General features: G+C 38.8%; 1 protein-coding gene across 3 annotated transcripts in view; it reads left to right on the top strand.

The window, feature by feature from the left end:
* The window catches only part of ELMO1 (engulfment and cell motility 1), a 301,131-nt gene that overhangs the window by 11,424 nt on the left and 270,197 nt on the right, over positions 1-19,510 (top strand). Inside the window, exon 3 of one of the 3 annotated variants that reach the window (XM_058832448.1) lies at positions 14,956-15,006. The exons of the other annotated variants lie outside the window; for them this stretch is intronic. The gene's annotated coding sequence lies outside the window, so the exon portion shown is untranslated. The remainder of the gene's footprint in view (positions 1-14,955; positions 15,007-19,510) is intronic. 3 annotated transcript variants of the gene reach the window in all.

Genomic DNA, 19,510 nt, shown 5'->3' with positions numbered 1-19,510 from the left:
TTGCTGAGACATTGGCATAAAATAATGTGTCTTTCTGTGGTAGTTATTTTAAAGTTTGTCTGACAAAAAATAGTGTCATTCTGCAGTTGTCAATGGCTTACCTTACACAATTGTTAGAAGAAGAGGAAGACTGCATTAGGAAGAACCAACAGAAATTTGCAGCATTTTGCCTCACCATTTGCTTCTGCAGAAATGGGTTACAAATACTAGAACGTTATTTACATCTGTGGGTATGTGAATCCCCAATGTAATGTGTTTCACTTCTGTTCTGCAGAGTATTTTATGTAAGTAGGAGGAGCAGGTATTCATTGCTGATGAAAAGTGTTGTACGTTACCTGCCCCTTTGGAAGGGAAATTTATGTGTTTATATTTAAAAGCTGCCAGTGCCAGAGGCATTTTTTTATTTTATTATTATTCTCATTTTAAAAACCATGTCTTGGACTTCCTTATCTCCTCTTAACAAAAAAAAAACCCAAAAAAACCAAAAAAACAAACAAAAAAAAAAAACCAACAACAAAAAAAAGAAAAAAAAAGAAAAAGGAAAAAAAAGAAAAGAAAGATTGTTCAGTTTCAGACTTTGTTGGAACTGTGCTGCCAGGAGCCTTCCTGGCCTCTGGCACTATCAACAGAAAATGCAGCTCTTGAAAGAATGGATTATAGTTTCAGAAGGGCTGCTGGAGGGGGGAGAATATACCAAGAATGGCAGAACTTGGCATTGCTAAGAAATGGCAGAAAAAATATTCATGTTCCTTGAAGCTTTTCATGATGGTAGAATAAGGTTGAATGAAGGGGGAGAAAAAATAAATAAAACAAGTGGAAGGGGAAAGCATTAGCAGGCCCCAAAAGGGGAGGGGAAGGTATCATCAAGTTTATTTAGGTCCTGTCTTTTTTGCAAGATAAGCCTGAAAGAAGGAATTTGTGATCTCCAGTGCTTCAGTTTAGTAATTTAAATCTGTGATATATAATTTTGGGGGGGTTCCCCCACACAAAGTCACACAAGCTTAGTCTTGAGGTTGAATATGTTGAGCCGTTGTATAACTTATAACTGGCTGAAGAGTAGGAGAATGGAACACAATGGCACATTCATTAGGTAAATATTCCTCAGTCCTCCACAGCTCTAACACATGCTCATTTTTTTTTTAATATGTTGCCCAGCTGGATGCAGGATCACTAGCTGGTGGCAGGGCAGGACTGTAACAAATTTGCAAACAACTTTTGCATCCTCTGGGGAGAGTCATGCCTTGAATGGTCCTGCAGGTGAGGAGGCATGCAAACTGGCTGCTGCTTCAGAATGGTCACTGGGCTTTCTCACTCTTCTTTTTATTTCTTCTCTCTCCATCCTTCCTGTCTGCTGTTGCAGAGTCTGTTTGAGCCCTCAGCAGACAGCTTTATGTCTACCATAAGGATGCAGTGGGAGTAAGGAAGCTCTTGAGCTTTTAAGGCCAATCCAAGATTATTCTGGGTCCTTTGAGGTGGGTGGGTGGGCGTGAAGACAGGAAAGATTCTTATTAAATTACAATTAAATAGTAGCTTAACTTTTGCTCCTGTTAATTCAGCAGAAACCATGACAGATATGGGTCTTTTTTTTTTTTTTTTTTTTTTTTTTTTTTTTTTTTTTTTTTTTTTTTTCCAGCACAGGTATGAATACTCATGGAGAAAATAAATGCACAGGTCAGATCAGCTGGGTGGGAAGCACCCATCTTGTGCAGCTGCAGCTATGCTTCTGACCACTGCTACTTTCTGAACAGCTTGGAAAGCCTTCCTATGAAGATTTTTGCTCTTTATACAACAAGAGATTATAATCTGCACTCAGGAAACATTCTTTTAATCAAAATATTTGGCTTTTACATCCATGCGCACACATGCACGTGTGCAGTATAACAGCACAGCAGGGTCTATGCATATTATTTTAGTGGTAGTGAATATTAAGAAATTAGCCACTAAACCAGATGAAAACTGAGTTCTTGCAAATTTAATTGGAACTGTGGTTGGATAAAGGACACAGGCATATGGCTGTGTTCTTTATCAAAAGAGTCTGAAGTCTGCTGGGTTAATGGTTTTCATCTCATTTCACTGGCCTTTGACCCTGAGAATTTTGTATAGCTAATAAATTCAGCCACGAGTGAATTATTTGCTATTCATTTCAGAGATTCCCTATGCTACAAAAATTGTGATGTCTGTCTCGTAGTGAGGATGAGCATTATGCTGGAGCAGTTGGGTGTCTCTGGTGTGTAGTGAGGCACAGTCAAAGCCAGGCTGCTCTTTGCTGCTGTAAACACATCTCTGGCTTGCTGCTGGAGCATGATTGCTTGGATTATACTGTTGCTCTCAGAAAATATTGGGGTTTGTTTCCTAAGTATCTGTTGGAAGGTGGCCTTTTAAGCGTTGAACATCATTTGTAATAAAGGCATCTTAGTGTATTTGCTTAAAAGCTGAAAGAAAATGAAATGAAACAGTCCTCCATGCTGTTCTGACTTCTGCTTTAGGAAAGGATGCCAGATATTGGTGTAATAGGCAACGCATTTGAAAATTTTCTCTAAATGTTGTTGCAAGGCCCATGGAAATGAGCAGATCTCCAGAGTGCTAAAAGAGAATAAAGCTTTATTGCTTGCTGTAAAGCTACTGGCGGAGGGAGTAGTTACACTAAAGCAAGGTGAAGTTTAAATTTAAACACAGCTGTCTGTTCTGCGCCATACAGGTATGCTACTTCTGAAATAAGCACCTTTTTAGAAGGTCCTGGAGAGGAAATGCAGGTGAGTTAGTGCATAGATTAGTTTATGGGCTTGTGGATAAACTAAGATTCTTTCCTTACACTTACTCCTGAAGAGGAGCCACATTGTCTTGAGCATGTAGCACTTTAACTGCAAATTTTATGATGGAGGCAGGCAAAATTAAGGGAAAGAAATGAGTGTTTGCAGATATCATTTGTTGTCCTGCCTGCTTGGTTGTTCTAAATATCAGCAGCATGTGGAGAGTTACTGGCAGGCCTACAGGTAATGCAGAGCTCCAGCAGTGTGGCTGCCAGTGGAGCCAGCACTTACTAATAACTGACTAATTGTTTCTGTCACACCTGCACAAGCCTTTCTATCTCTCTCTGAAACACATTAGCATTCATGAGAAGTTGCTGAACCATGATGAATCACAAACACATTTTAAGTAATTATTTTGTGATTCTCCTTGGGCCAAGTACACCTTTTCTAAACAATACCTCATTTTTCTACCTCATGAAACATTGTATTTTATTTAACCAGAGAAATGAAAGTCAGAGAAATGAAACCCTCTCTGTGTATTCAGGCTTACCTTTTAATGGGGGCTTTGTATTCTTGCTTCCGACTTTTTACCTCTGAGCTTCAGCGTGTGATTAGATTAAAAAGCTCTGATCTGTGCTGGTTTTATTAACACAGTAATATGGCTAGATCACATTATGTGGCACATTAGTTGTGAAGCTTTGGATGCCAGTTCTACCACCTCCCTGGGTGTTCACCCAGTTAACAGCTGGTTTCCACAGAGGGCTGTGTCCGTCTCAGTATTGCTCATTGACTCAGATGAAAGTTACTTGAACTGCATGGGAACTCCACAAGCCTTTTCCATATGAGAGTGCCTGTGCTATTCCAGGATCTTGCTGTGATCTCACCAGTACATGCCTGCCAAGTGCTTAGTTTGATTTACTGTTCTCATTTTCAGTGTAGACTTAGACAATCATGAAAGGAATGATTAAACCAGAGTGGGAATGACTATGCAAATAACTGATGGAAGTGTAAGAAAGAATAGCAACAGCTATGGAGTTTTTTAACTTCAGTTATTTATTTGAAAAGTTATTTGATGATAAGATTGATCAAAAATGCTCTGTTTTGCTAGGGCTTGTGCAATGAAATGGAAATATTAGATGAAATCACACATATATATATATATGGGTATAACTGGTGTTTCCAGCATGTTAAGCCAAACCTTCAGGATTGATTTCTGCTGGCAAGATGTTGTAGTAGGTATGGAGAGCAAGCTGATCTGCTGCTTGAAAGACTTGGGTCATTTCTTACACCCTCTGAAGTTTCAGCTTGGTACCCCAAGAAACAGCAAAAGATTTTGTTGCTTCTATGTACAGGATCTGTGTCTCTTTTTTACTCTACTTTTAAATTGTCAGCTGATTCAAGCCAAGTTCATAGAGCAATAGAGGTCCCAAAGATGAAAAGTTCAGACAGGTTTTTGAAAGTAGGAAACTGGGCAGAGCTTAGAGAACTTCTAAGGGAACTTGGAGAAATTCTTAGGGGACTCTAAGGGAAAGGTTCTGGGGTGAACCTTGTTAAACATATAGAAACCTGCACCAGAAATTCAGATAGGTTTGCTTTAACCCTGCTGCTCTTGCTGTCTTTGTTCTCTTTGCTTAGACAAATGTATGAGAAAATATTCTTTTGCTTTTTTAAGGATAAATGAAATGCAAGTCCTGAAAGCCAAAACTTGTACAAAAATTAGATTGCCATCTCTTAGCTTACCTGAATTCTACTCTGAAACTTGCAGGGTGTGACTTTACACGATGCCTCGTTGAGAGAGTAGTAGTAGAAACATCTAGATAAGGGAGATTCAGGCTGCTCTAGTAATTTTATCAAAGTGATTAAATAAAAATACTGGTAAGCACTCACTTTTAACATTAAAAACTTCAAAATTACAATGAAGCACTATATTTTAGGCACTTTTAGGCAGTCCTGTTCTGCTCATGAAAGAGTATTGCTAATGAAGGAGACCTAACTAAACCAAAAAAAAAGGTACTGTGTGTCCATATGGGAGAGTGCTGTGCAGATGGTAGATAAATACAGAGGAACAGTTACAAAATCCTGCTGTAATGAAGAGCTCAACTAAAAAGAAATTTTCGCTGCCCAATAAGGATGGATTACAAATTAATTTTGTGCTTGATAGGCAGTTGTTTGGAGCTTTAAAACATCCTAAAGCACAAACTCATGTTGCTAAGTTGTACTGCAACTGGACTTTACTGTAACAGTTGGCTTTTGTCTTTTTTAAAAATTTTAAATTTTGCAAGGATGCAGAAGGGAAGAACATGATGGTTAATGAAAATAGGATGTTAATTGTTTCCAAATGCTGGCTTGCTCGTGAGGTAGAATTTATCTCCAGTTGGAGGAGCCATGTAAATTCAGATGGTCGGGGGCTATCAAGGCACCAGATGAGGTTTTAGAGTTGGTCTGGTAATAGCTTCTGCTATAATTTTCCTCAGGCCTTAGTTGGTGGCTTAGCTCTTCTTTTTGACCTGCAGCTAGCCAAGGGCCTGACCAGGCTGACTTTTCTAGCTGGTGCTGGGAGAAAGAACCTAGGGGTCCTTTTTCCTCCTGGCCAATAGCGCCATGACTGTCTTCTAGTACCTGCCCATAGCTGAAATGAGTAGGTGCTGTAAGTCAGTATCTCTCAATTTTTTTAATAATTACTTCCCCTCCATGTTTAGCATAAATATCCTCTTTGGTTTGAGCACAGCATGCTTCCTTGAGTATGTGTCTCCCCATTCTAACAATTTTGATTAATTAAGGACCTTTTTTTGGTGATACTTTTCTACTCTAAGTCCTTGTAGTATCAAGATATGGACTCTCGCAATGTACAGCCACCAAGTGAAATATAGCTGTCACTCTTGGCTGTGTTTTAGTCCACTCCAATCCCACTGCCTTTCTTGCTTTAGTCTGAGATTTTGTCTTCTCTGCCTTAAGTGTTTAAATTCTCACATGTCCATCTCATTAACAGATCTTAAAATAAGATTTATTTTCAAAGCCTTTTTGAGAAGGAATATGTGGGAATGTGTGTATTAACCATAAAAAATGTCAGTCTTTTGGGAATCACATCATTTTACAGTTTGTGTTCCTACCTACTGATATTTTTAAATAGGCCATGCTTTCCTTTCTTTCCTTCCCCCCACCTCAGGGAACACTATTTGAGGTGAACTTTCTTCCTTTAGGATTTTGAATCCCAGTTAGAGGCAGGATTGTTCGTCTTTTACAGACATTAATTCTGGGTTACTGCTTCTGTAGCAGTCCTGAATATTATATGCCTCTTCTGGGTTTGTGGGTTAATGTTAATTTAATGCAATTATTTTCAGCTGCTGTCTATTCCCTTTAAATCCTATAGTCTGCTGTGCTAAGCTAATGAAACACAGCTATTGTGGTGTACTCTGCTTCTCTGCTTACTAAAGGCTGTTATAATGTGGAACACACTAACTGAAAGAGATTTTTTTCCTGTCTGCAGCACATGAAAGTTTGTAAAGGGCTGCAAGGTTTTTTTACCCTTCTATATACATTTTTTTGCTTAGTCTTTTGTCACTTCCTTACATTTGGAACCTCCTTATATCTTATGTGTCTTGGTGTTAAGAAAAAAAACCAACAAAGTCTTAAAGTCAGCTGGTGACGGTATGGAAGGAAGGAGATTAAGAATCTCTGGTCTGGTGGTTCACCTTTCACTCCAGTGCAGATGCATCCTGAGCATCTCTTACATGTTTTAAGAGCCATATGTTCAGGATGCTGGAAGCTATGCTGGTTCTTCTACACAGAGCATCAGGAAGATGTATTTCAGGATATTTGTCGTGGTCAAGCTCTTGGTAGCTTATCGCAACAAGAATCGCTGTGCTCCCAGGGCTGGACTGCTTTCCAGATAAGCTAAAAATGCCCACCTACTTGAAGAGAGGGTGCAGGATTCAACTTGAAGTCAGCAAGATGACTTCACTGCTGTATCATGTAGGAGGAGAGGATTCACTGCAAGGGAGGCAACATATGTTTAAACTTAAATATCGTATAATTAGCCAAACTGGCAAAGGAAACTGTGAACAACATAAGGAATATGTATTAAGTCCATTTTATGATGTTTAAAGATTCCCCCAGTGTAAGAACCCCCAGTCCAATATTAAGATTTTAAAAATGTTCTTATCCTACTAATGTATATATTTGACTTTGTCAGCAGTAGTTATGTCAACAAGAGTTGAAGCTCGGTTTGCTCAGTTTCTTCCCCAGGTGTGTTGATACACCTGTTGTGGTGGGGAACAAGCTCAGTCTGGGAACCCATCCAGGTTAAAAATAAATTTTTTCGTTTAATTCAGCTTATTTTTTTGCTTGCTGGAGGCTTGGATCAGTTCCCCATGTCACACCATAAATGTGCCTAATGTGACTGAAGGGCTCTGCTAGAAGGAGGGGATAAAGCATGAGAGAAGGGGGAAGAAAGGACATGAATGGAAAACTTGGCCCCTGGGAGAAATGCCTCTGTAAATAGATGTATCGGAGAGATGGTAGGCGTCAGTAAAGATGTAGCAAACTTGTGAATGGGAGCAACATGCCACTCTCCCAGCTGTACATATTTTTAAATAATATTAAGAGGTTTAACTGTATGGTTATTCTTCATTATTTAAGTGAAAAGATGATTTTATTTTTGGCATGGCAGAGCCTAGTAAAGTCAGCAAATCAGCCCTTTTACTTATTTTTTTTTTTATGTAACATATTATTCTAGCCTATAAAATTAAGAGGCACTCACTGCCTTGAAGATATTGGCCTGATTGGATAAGATCATACAGAATAAGGTCATATAGAGTCTGGGAGAGCAGCAGTGGCACCAAAAAGCACTTTGACCAAGTTCTGTAAGTGGGTCAGAGGCTGAGTCAGTCACTGAGGCAGGTCTCCCATGTCTGTCAGATTTCCTATTCCTAGCCCTGTCACGCTGCCAATCTCTCTGGCTTTCTGCAGTAATCCCCTTCATCCCCTAGAGCTGGACCTGAAGCCACCGACACGGGAGACAGAAGGGGGAAGCGACAAGGGCTTTTGTTTATAAACTTTTTATCTGTGTAGTGTGTGGTGTCTTGAAGTTTGCTTGCTCTGGGTGTGACATCGTTTGTCATTTATGTTTGTTCTGGTTGGTGGTGCCAGCAGCAGCTCCTCACTTCGGGTGTGCGCGTGCAAGATCTAGGGATGGAAATCCTTTAGCAGAGTGATCTGTCACACAGCTGACTGAGAGCGTTTCTGCTGCCTGCCTTAAACCCCTCGCTACACTGGTGTTTGAACCAGGGTAGCTATCAAATCCTTCTGTCCTTAGTGTAACTATTCCACAGGGGAGTGCGTGTTACCAACCTTTCGTACTGTAGCCAGACTTGGGGGAAACAGTGGTTTGTACATTCTATAGTAACAGCGTTGCTACCATAACAGATTTTTGTGCTTGCTGCAATCTTCCTGGATTTTTTTGTTTTCTTAATGCAAAAAAGAAAAGCCTGAAAACAAGTTTTCTGAAACTTTTCAAACTCTTTTTTTTTTTTTTCCATATGATTTCAGTGGAACCATGGAATACCTTTGTATGTGAGGTGCTGTGAGGGGATGGTTCTGTTCAACTTAGCTTCATGCTAGACCTTTATGCTTCATTATAAGAGGGTTTCTTCTGTAGCTAAAGGAGTTTTACAGCAACTGTAAGTGCTGAAGAGCTGGAAAAAGCTTAGCAAAAGTCTGGGAAGCAATTTTCATTTGAAGACTTATATATAATTAAGAGTTGGACTCGATGATCCTTGTGGGTCTCTTCCAACTCAATATTCTGTGAATCTGTGTAGTGATGGCCTCTTTGGTAGTCATGTGCTACCTTATTCTTTGGAGTTGTGACATTGCGTATGAATCACATTTTCATATGGGTCTAATTTGTTTATTAACTCCACTCTGCTGTCATCTGTCAAAAAAAGCATATTATTTCGGAGGTTACTCAGAAAGCTGGCACAGTGAAGTGTTTTATGGAAAAACAAACAAAAAAACCACCCTGTACAATTGCCAAGAGTGTATCTGCTGTCCTTTTCACTTGGAGTACCACCAAACCGGAGAAAAACTAGTCTCCTATCATGAAAAGAAAACAAACAAACAATGTTTTATTCTCTCTTACATTTGTAAATGATGAGAAAGGGAGAAAGTTGATATAGGTGGAGGATTTCAGAGTAGGGGAGAAAAAGACATTTATTAATAAAACAAAACCCCATTTGTGTGAAGTCCATCTGTGACAGCACTGCTTTTGCACTGCCAAAGGAAGACTTGGCTAGTTCTCTCACAAACGTTATAGAGAAATGTGACATGTTGGACCTCTAGTAGTGAATGTACTCCCAAGGCTGAGAGGTTTGCCATGAAAAATGATTGATTTTTGTTTTCCTAACTGCATAACTATTTGTATTACACTAAACAGCTGATACTGAATTCCTTCATCATCAGATGAGTCTCCTAAATAGCCATGATGGTTGTTCTAAAAGTGTTGTAAAGCAGGGCTGTTCTGGTCTATCTTTCTACCATTACAGCAGCTTCAGCTGCGACTTCTTACAGCAGTTCTGTATTAAGTTTATATTCTAAGTATTGGGTTCCTTCAGTTTTCTATCCTCATCATATACTTTTTTCAGACTGCTTGAGATATCCTTCATGCTTCTCCTCACTGTATTAATAGTGATTCCAAGCTTGGTAGGTTTTGTTTCATCTTGACTTTGGCTTTCTCTGTGCTACTTCTATGTTTGAGATGCCTTACCAAATGCTTGTGTTCCACCACACTTGCCTACAGATTTGCTCAGCAAATCTGTAGCAAGGACTCTAGCTCAGAGGTGCTGACAGAAAGCAATCAAATCCAAAACACAATCAAAATATTCTTTATTCATCACTTTCCTCTTGCTGCATCTTGTCTATTCACTTTTGTCATTTAGGTTGTCAGTTTCTTAAAGCAAAAGAAATTTTCTCTGTAAGATGAATAGCACTGAGCATTTTACAGGTACTTAATAAATACCAAATCAAATAATTTATAGCTACATAATAGCCTGTTTTTACAAAAATCTCGTAGATATGTCTTTTAGATTTCCTCTCCCTGTTTTTTATCTACCTTGCAAAGCAGCAATTACACAGTGCAGTCTAGCACTGGAAAACAATTCTTTAAATTAGGTAACTTACAGGTAGATTTTCTTACGTTTGTGGGTTTTTTATTTTTTAATTTTTTATTTTTTCTAATTAATTATGCTGCTGAGGTTCAAGATATGCTATCATTACAGTGTTGCCTGAATGGCACCTTATATTACATAGCTCATTATAACTGTGAAGCCAGCTGGGCCAGGGTGCATAAACTTTGCCCCTTCAAGATAGTTGTTGGGGAGCTGATTGATCTCCTTACCCTTATCTTCTATATAGCTTGAACCTAGGCATTACTAAGCATTTCTGCTACTTCCTAATTAATTTGTTGCTGCTGGCTACTTTTTTTTTCTTCTTCTGGAGCCTGTGTAGGCAAAATTATTGTAAAAAGGCTGTGGGGAGGAACATCAAACCACACTGGACTGGGAACTTATCAGGATGCTGCAACTACACCCAAGCTGTGTGGGAGGCTTATAGCATGGCCACATTTTGGTTGGCCTGTGGAGGGCTGACCCCATCTGTCCTCCAAACAGGAGTTTTCTTCTGCTGGTGTAGCCTCCAAGTGATGGCTTTATCTCTCAGATTAAAGGTGAAACCACAATGTGACTAGAGTTTAGAGCTATCTTTAGGTGAAGATCCAGGCTTTAAGAGGCATCTGTGCCTCATCAGGCCACCTGTGCTAATGGCTATTTCATTCCATGTGAACTTTCTGTATTTCCTTACCACGTGCACCATTTTAACTCTGGAGGAGTCTGTTTGAAATGCCATCTCTTTTGGTCAGTGAGTGAATATTCTCCAAGCTTAATCTTAATCAAAGAAGTCACATCAGGAAAGAGAGATAAATTTGCTGCTGCAACAGCAATGTAATTTGTCTTCTATCTCTTGGTGTGACACAAGTATTTGCAAATACTTTGTATTTTGTGCAGTGAACAGTCCTAGTTGCATCCTGCTCCATGTTACACTGTGTGCACCCCATGAGTTCTGTGAGTTAACCGTCTGTGTTTCACCAGAGTTTTAGTAGTTATTCCAGGCATATGATGATGGAATAAAATAGCCCATTTCTCCGGGTTATCATCTTGCACATATTCAGTTAAATTGCATATGCTTATTCTTGTTTCATGCCAGATTTTATTCCCAGGTACATTTAATAGGCACAGGATGAATGCTTCTCATGTCACATCTATATTGCTGGCACGTTTGGTGAGAAGTTGCATCTTTTCGACCTTTCTGACCCAAAGTAATTCTCACAAGAACAACTTAGGTTTGGGATCATGTCACAGGAGAAGATTCTGAGTTTTGTTTCTTGCTCCTGAAGTTGAGTAAATTTAAATTGTCATGGATCCATTTGGATGCTGTTTTTGCTTCTGTATTCTCTTCTTTTTGTATGCTTCTAAAGCTAGCGATTACCTACTGGTTCTTTATTGATTTAGTAGGTAATGCTGTCTAGTACTGCTGTCTGAGAGAGACACTCTGAGAATAAATGCACGAAGAGTAGTCAAGCATTTAGTTCTGTAATAATGACCCACATAAAAATTTTGGAAGGAAGGAGATTATTTGCATGTACGCAGTTAAAATTATTCAGGAATTCTGTGACTTTGCAAACACTGTAGAGTACTCAGTTAATGGAGCTGCAGAAAAAAAAAAAAAAAAAGGCAACTACATAGCTACAGAATATTTTACTGGTATTAAGAATAAATTTGCAATTCCAAATACATGATTTGACTGAATACCATAAATCTACAATTACACATTTGTGTCTATAGAAATGAATATACTAATGTTGGGGAGATGTACTGTGAAATAGCACATAAATAACAAAGCATTGATGAAGTGTTTAGAATGCCTTTAAATTAATGAGAGAGACTTATTTAAATTAGATGATACTTCAGAGAATACTGCTCTCTGTTCTAGATTACAAATCTTTGCTATTTAAATATTTTTCTCTGGGGGTTGGTGATAGGAGTGGGAGGAGATGCATTTCTAGTTTCATCTGTATCCTTGAATTAACTATGAAAAGGGGTGGGTTCTTAATTTAACTAACTTAAGCTAAAATCTTAGTAGAAACATTTTACAGAAGGCTTTATAGCCTTCTGTACAAGCTTCCACAACTGATTAAAATGTTTTACTTTCATTAGTTGACCATATTGGGAATGTAGGTTTCTCACAAGACCAAGGCTTCAAATACCAACTTGCTGGGCATTAGTTCCTGCCACTTTTAATAGCTGAGCCTTCTTGCCTTTGCCTCTACCTTTGACCACTGACCCATTTTCCCCCTTGGATATGGCAAGGTGGTTTTCTATTTCCCTATTTGGGTGATCTGCAATGAAGCCTGGTAGAACTTCTCTGCTTGAGTTTCAGGTCTCACCTCAGCTGTGGCTGCAGGCACTGGCTCCTTTTGAGGCCCACCTCACTGGCAGTGAGGATGGCTCAGCTGGGGTGCTTGCCAGTGAGCTGCACGCAGGATCTGGCCGACAGAGCTGTTTTTGTGGCTTTGCTCTGGAGCGGTGGAAGATGAGTTTTGGAGCAAGTACATGTCCAGCTGTAGTTGTGCGCTGCCAGCTCTTCAGACCTTGCAAGCCAGAGTCCTCCTGCCCTCCACAAATAAGTTTGTAAGCTGCTGTCTGCCTCTCCTACAGAGAGAACTCAGCTGTCTTGGTGAAGGGTTATCAATATGACTCTTATATACATGAGAAAGCTTTGCCCTCAGGAGAGTCGGCCCACTTCTTGTGCCCTCCTAAAACCTTCTACAAGGCTGACATCACTGAACCTCAAATTTGGTGAGAGAGGCACATTTTATTTGTTTGAAGTTAAGAAATATACATGAAATTAAGTTTAACAAGATGCATCATCCCATCTGTGAACAAATATCAATCTTAACATCAGTGGATAAAAGATCAGATGTCAATATGAAATCTTTCCTTTGGACTTAAGGGACAGCAAAACTGAAATATATGGTTGAGACTTTGAATCTGTTTTTTGCTACAAGCTCAAAAATAAATATTTGATTTCCGGTAGACAGGAAATATTGAATTTGATATTCAGTTTATCTGAACTCTGTTATTTGAGTGTATGTAAGTAGGGTATTGGTGTGTTATAAAGGAATTTATGGGTCACCAGCAACTCATCAGTAACCTCAGCCTTTTATGTTAAGTATAAGGTAGTTTATCTTCTTTGAGAAAGCTGCCTATGCATTTAGCATATCCTGAGCGTTCGTCTACATAGGAACACTTGGAAGAATTAATCCAGACTAAGATATGCTTTGAAAGTGGATTAAATTGCATAGTATTCCTATACAAGGACATTTAGCAGAATTTAAGTGGCTTTAGTTTTAGTTTCTTTACTTCCTTGGTTAAGTACATTAGATCAAATTAAAGGCATCTAAATTTTACTCAAATGCCTGTTGAAGTTTAATGTAATCATATTAACCTGTGTTTTGTAATGTTTATCTGCACTTAATTTCATATTTTTCTTGTAAGCAAATTGAAGGAATGTTCAAACAAGCAGAAGTCAATATTAGCCAGTTCAGCGTACATTCATAGTTTTTATAACTTATGCACTAATATTCTGAGGTTAACCAACCCTGTCTCTGCACTTAATTCTCATGTCTCATTTACAAATTTTCAGTAATGATTTTTATATCCTCAAAGAGCTCTCCATATGAGAAGTGCTAAGCAATTGCTGTGGTGGTATTTGATTAACATCCAGATGGAAATCTGAAGTTTGGCTTTGTTCATTACTGTAAAGGTGAGAGCTGAGTTGGGGAAAATTAATTATTTGCAGGAGTTTTACCCATGAGTATGGTTATTTTTTCTGTGAAATTACATCAGACACAAACTCTTGTTTTAATGTTACACAGAGTTCAGGCATCCACATCTGCTTTTGATGCACGTGGCTTAGTATCTTTGTGTGAGATAAAATGTTTAAAAATCTTTCGTAGAGCCTAAGATGAGGGGTGTATACACACATTAACCAACAGATGTTAAATATGGGGTTTTGTATCCTTTACAGAAGTAGAGACAAAACATGAGAGAAATGTTGCTGACCAGTAGCTAATGTTGTAGAAGTTGATCTGCAAAATGACAGCAGCAGCTTTGGACCTCTTAAGATACCTGCCTTTTTTTTTTTTTTTTTTTTTTTTTTTCATTGTTTGAGGGTGGATATAAGTCCAGTGACACAGGGTACTTGAGAATAGTAAATATTGTTATGCACGAGTATGAATGAATGGCTTGAAAGTTTAATGACAAATGCCTTATGTTGGCATTGCAGTATGAGTGCTGCATAATGCTGCTGTCTGAGAGACAGACAGTGATTGTAAGTGCTCCTTCTGAATACGCAGAATGGTGATCTCTGGTATGTGTTTTTCCTGTACAAGACAACATCTAGCAGTGGGCAGTTGTAACATCTGATGGTTTAAATTGCCAGATGATGCCTTTACGCTCAAATCCATAAGAAACCAACCTTTTCCTCTCCCACCCACAGCCCCATTGAAAAGTGAAATGTACTGAGATGCAAAAAGTATGTCAAATATGCATTTAAATGCCTTGCTTTTCTGACGTTTCATTTGATATGTGCTACATGTGACTTTGAAGCATAATAGCACATTGTCCTAAACTGATGGAGTTAGTCAGTGTTTGATCTCTTCAACTGAACAAATGGATTGTTTTAATGCTTTTTAAACGGGAGAATTGATTTTTGTACATTTTTAAAGGGAAAACAGGACATAGATGAGTCTTCTTTTCCTTTTGGGTTTGAGCAAAGTAATCACAGATTTAATCAAAGAATATTATAAGTTGAAAGGGACCCAGAAGGATCACTGAATCCAAAAGTTATCAACAGCTTTGGTAATTAAGATCCTTAAAATACACCCATTCTAGTGATAGAATTGGAGGAGCTGGAATGCTATATACCTGCTGATGTTCACAAAACTTCTAGATGATGCACCTTAAATGCAGAAGCTTTGCTTATTAAAGTCACATTCCTGTGAATATAGCGTAGGTGAGGGAGAAGGCAAGACTACAAAAAGCATACTTACAAATGCTTGTTTGTGCTAATAGCCTTTCTTGTCATCTTCTGGCAGCATTTTTGAAGTACCAGGTTTTGAACCAGAAGGCATCAGCTGTGGGTATAGGTAAGTCAAACGATAGCTAGTTTGAATATAAGTAGATCAAACATGCTCTGTACTTAGCCAGCATTTTTGAAATATTGCTAAAATTAGCCCTGTACAGACCTGCAGCTGACATGAAGTGAAGGTTAGCTCTGTTGGATAGGTCTGAAATAAGAATCTTGCTCTAAGATTGTTTTTAAAATTAACTTTGCTTTTGCTTCCTGCTCTCCCACCCACGTTTTTGAAATAATGCTACGTCTTGAGATAACAATTTGGCTATTATCCCTTGTGTACGGTTCCTGGTTCTACAGTTAGGTAAGAGTATGAGCAAAATGTAAATTCTTTGGTAACTTGGTAGAAGATATTATTTCATCACAATTGCTATTTAATTTTTGCAAAAGAACCTCCCACGCTGAATGTTCTTTTGAGTTACTTGAGGTTGATTTTTCATGAATAAAATTCTTAGTCATCTTCAAAATCTATGCAATATCTTAAAGAAATAAAGATTTTGCACATTTCAGTAGTTCATTGGTCTCTTTTTGTACCTCTCTTGACTCCTTGCTTTGTATGTAAGAAGCTGCTCTTCTGGCTGTAGCACTAGCCTTGAATCTGGGAGTCAAGTGGTGAAATTCTTCCCTCATGGAAACCAACAGCAAAGAAATTTGCATTCATTTTCTACTTTAAGCCCTGACATTGAATTTCTGTGTGACCTTGTTGTGAAGGTCTTATCAGCAGAATTTATGCAGATAATCTGCACCTTGTTCTGCAGAACAGGAATGTATCATGGACACGTGGTGAAGTTTTATACAAGCAAATGATACGCTTAGCAGTTCATGTTTTTCTCCTCCTAAGTGGCAGAACTCTTGATTATGTGTGAGATCCTTCATGTTTTGTCAAAATATAGATGGCCTATCAAAGCAAAATGCATATTCACCTCAGCTGAAATCTTGCCTTGAACCTCTGCCCCACAGCTGCACATCTTAGGTAGTTTATATCGTGTACAATCTTGGATGAGTAAGTTTGTGGAGGGGAGTAGAGTACTAAACTGCTGTGCAAATTGACCCTTGCTGCAGTGAACAGAAGCTCATAGATGGATCACAAGACATTTTGGTATCTAGGTAAGGATATAATATTTGCATATCGAATAGTATATGCCAACAATATGTGAACTGGAAAGTTTCAGGACATCCTTGTAAAGGATTTTGGGGTCACTAAAAATTACCAGTGGAACAGCTTCTGTGGCTTTATTGCAAATATCCACTCTTGATGCTATTCTAAAAGCCTCAGCTCATGAATCACAGAATAGTTGGGGTTGGAAAGGACCTTAAAGACCATCAAGTTCCAATCCCCCTGCCATGGGCAGGCACCTTACACTACAGCAAGCTGCTCGAGCCCTACCCAAGATGACCTTGAACACTGCTAGGGATGGAGCATCCACAGCATCTCTGGGGAACCTGTTCCAGCGTCTCACTACTCAGAGATATTTTTGCTAACGTCTAACCTAGGCCTACCCTCCTTCAGTTTAAAGCTATTACTCCTTGTCTTATCACAATATGCCTTCCCCATCTTTCTTGCTGGCCCCCTTTAGGTACTGACGGTGCTCTAAGGTCTTCATAGAGCCTTCTCTTTTCCAGGGGGATCAGATACAACTCTCTAAGCCTGTCATCATAAGAGAGATGCTTCATCCCTCTGATTATCTTTATGGCCCTCCTCTGGACCTGCTCCATCAGGTCCTGCCCTTTGGGAAAAAAGGAAAATAAGAAAGACCTTGGGAAGTACCAGTCAGTAAGTCTCACCTTTGTGCCTCACAAGATCATGGGGTAGATCCTCCTGGAAACTGTGCTAAGGCACATGGAAAGTAAGGAGCTGATTGATGAGAGCCAACATGGCTTCACTAAGGGCAGTTTGTGCTTGACAAAGTTGGTGATACTCTACAAAGGAGTGACAGCATTGGTGGATAAGGGAAGGGCAAATTGCATCAAATTTATGTGGACTTGTGTAGACATTTGGCACTGTCCAGCACAGTATCCTTGTCTCTAACCAGAGAGACATGGATTTGATTGATGGGCCAACTTTTGGATGATGAATTTTGTGCAAAGTCATGGTCAGAGAGCTGTGGTCAACAACTCAATGTCCAAGTGGACAGCAGTGACGAGTGCCATGCCTCAGGGGTGATTAATAGGACCAGCATTGTTGAACACCTTTGTCAGTGACATGAGATTGGGTGTATACAACAAGTTTGCTGATGACACCTAATTATGTAGTGAAGTTCACAGGCTGCTCAGAAGAGATGGCATCCAGAAGGATGTGGACAAATTGAGAGATGGGTCTGTTGGTCTTGGTCTTGTTAAACCTGCTATTGTTGGATTCAGCCCATCTATCCAGCCTCTCCAGGCTTCTCTGCAGAGCACTTCTACCCTCCAGCACATCAACACTCTCCCTGCCCCCAGCTTGGTGTCATCTGCAAATCTGCTAATGATAGACTTGATCCCCTCATCCATGTCATCAATGATGATATTAAACCAGATTGGGCCCAGCACAGATCCCTAGAGGACACCACTGGTTGCCAGCAGGATGCAGCACCATTCCTCACCACTCTCAGGGCCTGGCCAACTAGACAGTTCTTAACCCACCAAAAAGTGCATCTGTCCAAGCCATGGGCTGCCAGCTTTTCCAGAAGTATGCTGTGGGAGATGGATTGTGTTTCCCTTCCCCCAGCAGCTTTAGTTTAAAGCCCTCCTCATAAGCTTGGCAAACCTGTCAGGCTAAATGACTGCATTAAAAAAAAGTTTGTTTGGAGGAGCAGTGACTCTCATTAGCCTAATTGCTGTAACTGAAGAAGGTAAGCAATTTAAGTTGCAGAAAAGTGTTTTCTGTCATGAAGTGCAAACAGCAGTCTTGAGAGCTAAATTCAAGCTAGAGAACACATGCTTTGAACTTGCTTAGGTCTGTATCGGTCTGACAGAAAAGCATAGCTGAGAGCTGCAGAGCAAAGAGTATGTTGGAAAAGCAAAAGAAAGAAGAAGCCTGTTGTGTAAGGGAAGGAGTGAGTCAATAACATATGGTCTGTAAAACATGAAGACATTTTATAATGTGCAAAATTATTGTCTCTCAATCTCATCTTTTGTTAAGTATTAAAGCTATGATCTAAGACTTGTTTCTGGAAGGCTGCTGATGTGTTTTGGGGTTTTTTTGAGGGATTTTTTTTGTGTTTGTTTTTATTTCTGTTTTTTTAAGTCTTCAATGATAAATGTTTTTTCTTATTGCCCATGTGAGTTTGTGCTGGTGTAACTGTGTGCATTTAACAATAGTTCATTTAAAATTACCATGTAAAGCTAATTAGTGAAACACCTATCTTTTTTTAAGCAGCAAGAATTAATAGTCACCTTACTAGTGGAGACAATGAATACCAGCTGAGAAAAATAGTTCTTGATTTATATTTAGATACTGGTGCCGCAAACTTTAGAGTTAAGTGCCTTTACAGAAGGTAACAGTTGATTTGAAACAGGCATTTAGGAAAATTTAAAATTATATTTTTGAAGGTTGCTGCAGCTACATATACAATTTGGTTGAGTCTCAGAAAAACTCTTAAAGGTCCAGCTAATTGGGAGGACATGCCTTAATGCTTTGCAATGCAGTGTGTCTATTCTGAGGGGATGTGTGCCATATTTGGGCTCTTTCCTATTGCACAGCTTGTAATGCGAGGTCACTCTCAAATCATCGAGCTTCTTGAGATGTATAGCTGGGCCACATGCATGGGATGTTTAATTACTTCATGAAATGCAGTTTTATTTTGGGAGTGCTGTGTTTCTTCTTAGACTCCTGACTGATTTGCTAGTCTTATTGCAAGGGGAATATCAAAGTGATACTTTGCTTCCAAAAGGATTGAATGGAGCTGTGTAAACTTAGTCAATAAAAGTTCAAATAAAATCACAATGGCTTTAATTTGAATTTCCCTTTTCACTAAAAAGTTACTAATTTAAAATCTAAAATCATCTTTACTTTGTAGTGAGGTTTGTGCTTATGATATAACAAGGAAGTGTTATTCCATCAGATGCATAGTATTTTACTGTTAGAGTTTTCTTTGCAAGTGAAGGGAAGAAAACATTTTTTCGTGATATAAAAAGCCAGTTACTGTGTTATTAGGAAAGGGCTTTAATGACCCTAGCTTACCTAATGATAGCATTATCAAATAAACCCACATTCACAGATTTATACGATGATATTTTTTATTCTGAATTGTCTTTGAAACTTTCATTTGATCTAAAATTATTTGTAGTGCAATAGTTGTTGGATGGAGATTTGCTTGGATTTTTTTATTTCATTTGTTTATTTTTCAGGTCAATATGAAAACAATTTTATTAATTTAAGTTTTGTTTTTTGTTTTGATGAGTCAAGATTTCTTTTTTTGCCATGTCCCTGTAAAAAGTTTAGTTAATGTCATAGTTTAGGCGCTAATGTAAAGTTACTGTTTCAGATTTATAAGTAGCCTTTAAAAGTAGGCATATGAATAAAAAAAAAAAATCTG

Source organism: Poecile atricapillus, chromosome 2, assembly GCF_030490865.1.
Source record: "Poecile atricapillus isolate bPoeAtr1 chromosome 2, bPoeAtr1.hap1, whole genome shotgun sequence".
In the NCBI taxonomy this organism is placed as follows: Eukaryota; Metazoa; Chordata; class Aves; order Passeriformes; family Paridae; genus Poecile; species Poecile atricapillus.
Note: the sequence above shows the minus strand (reverse complement) of the source record. Positions and strands in the feature narration are given on the sequence as shown.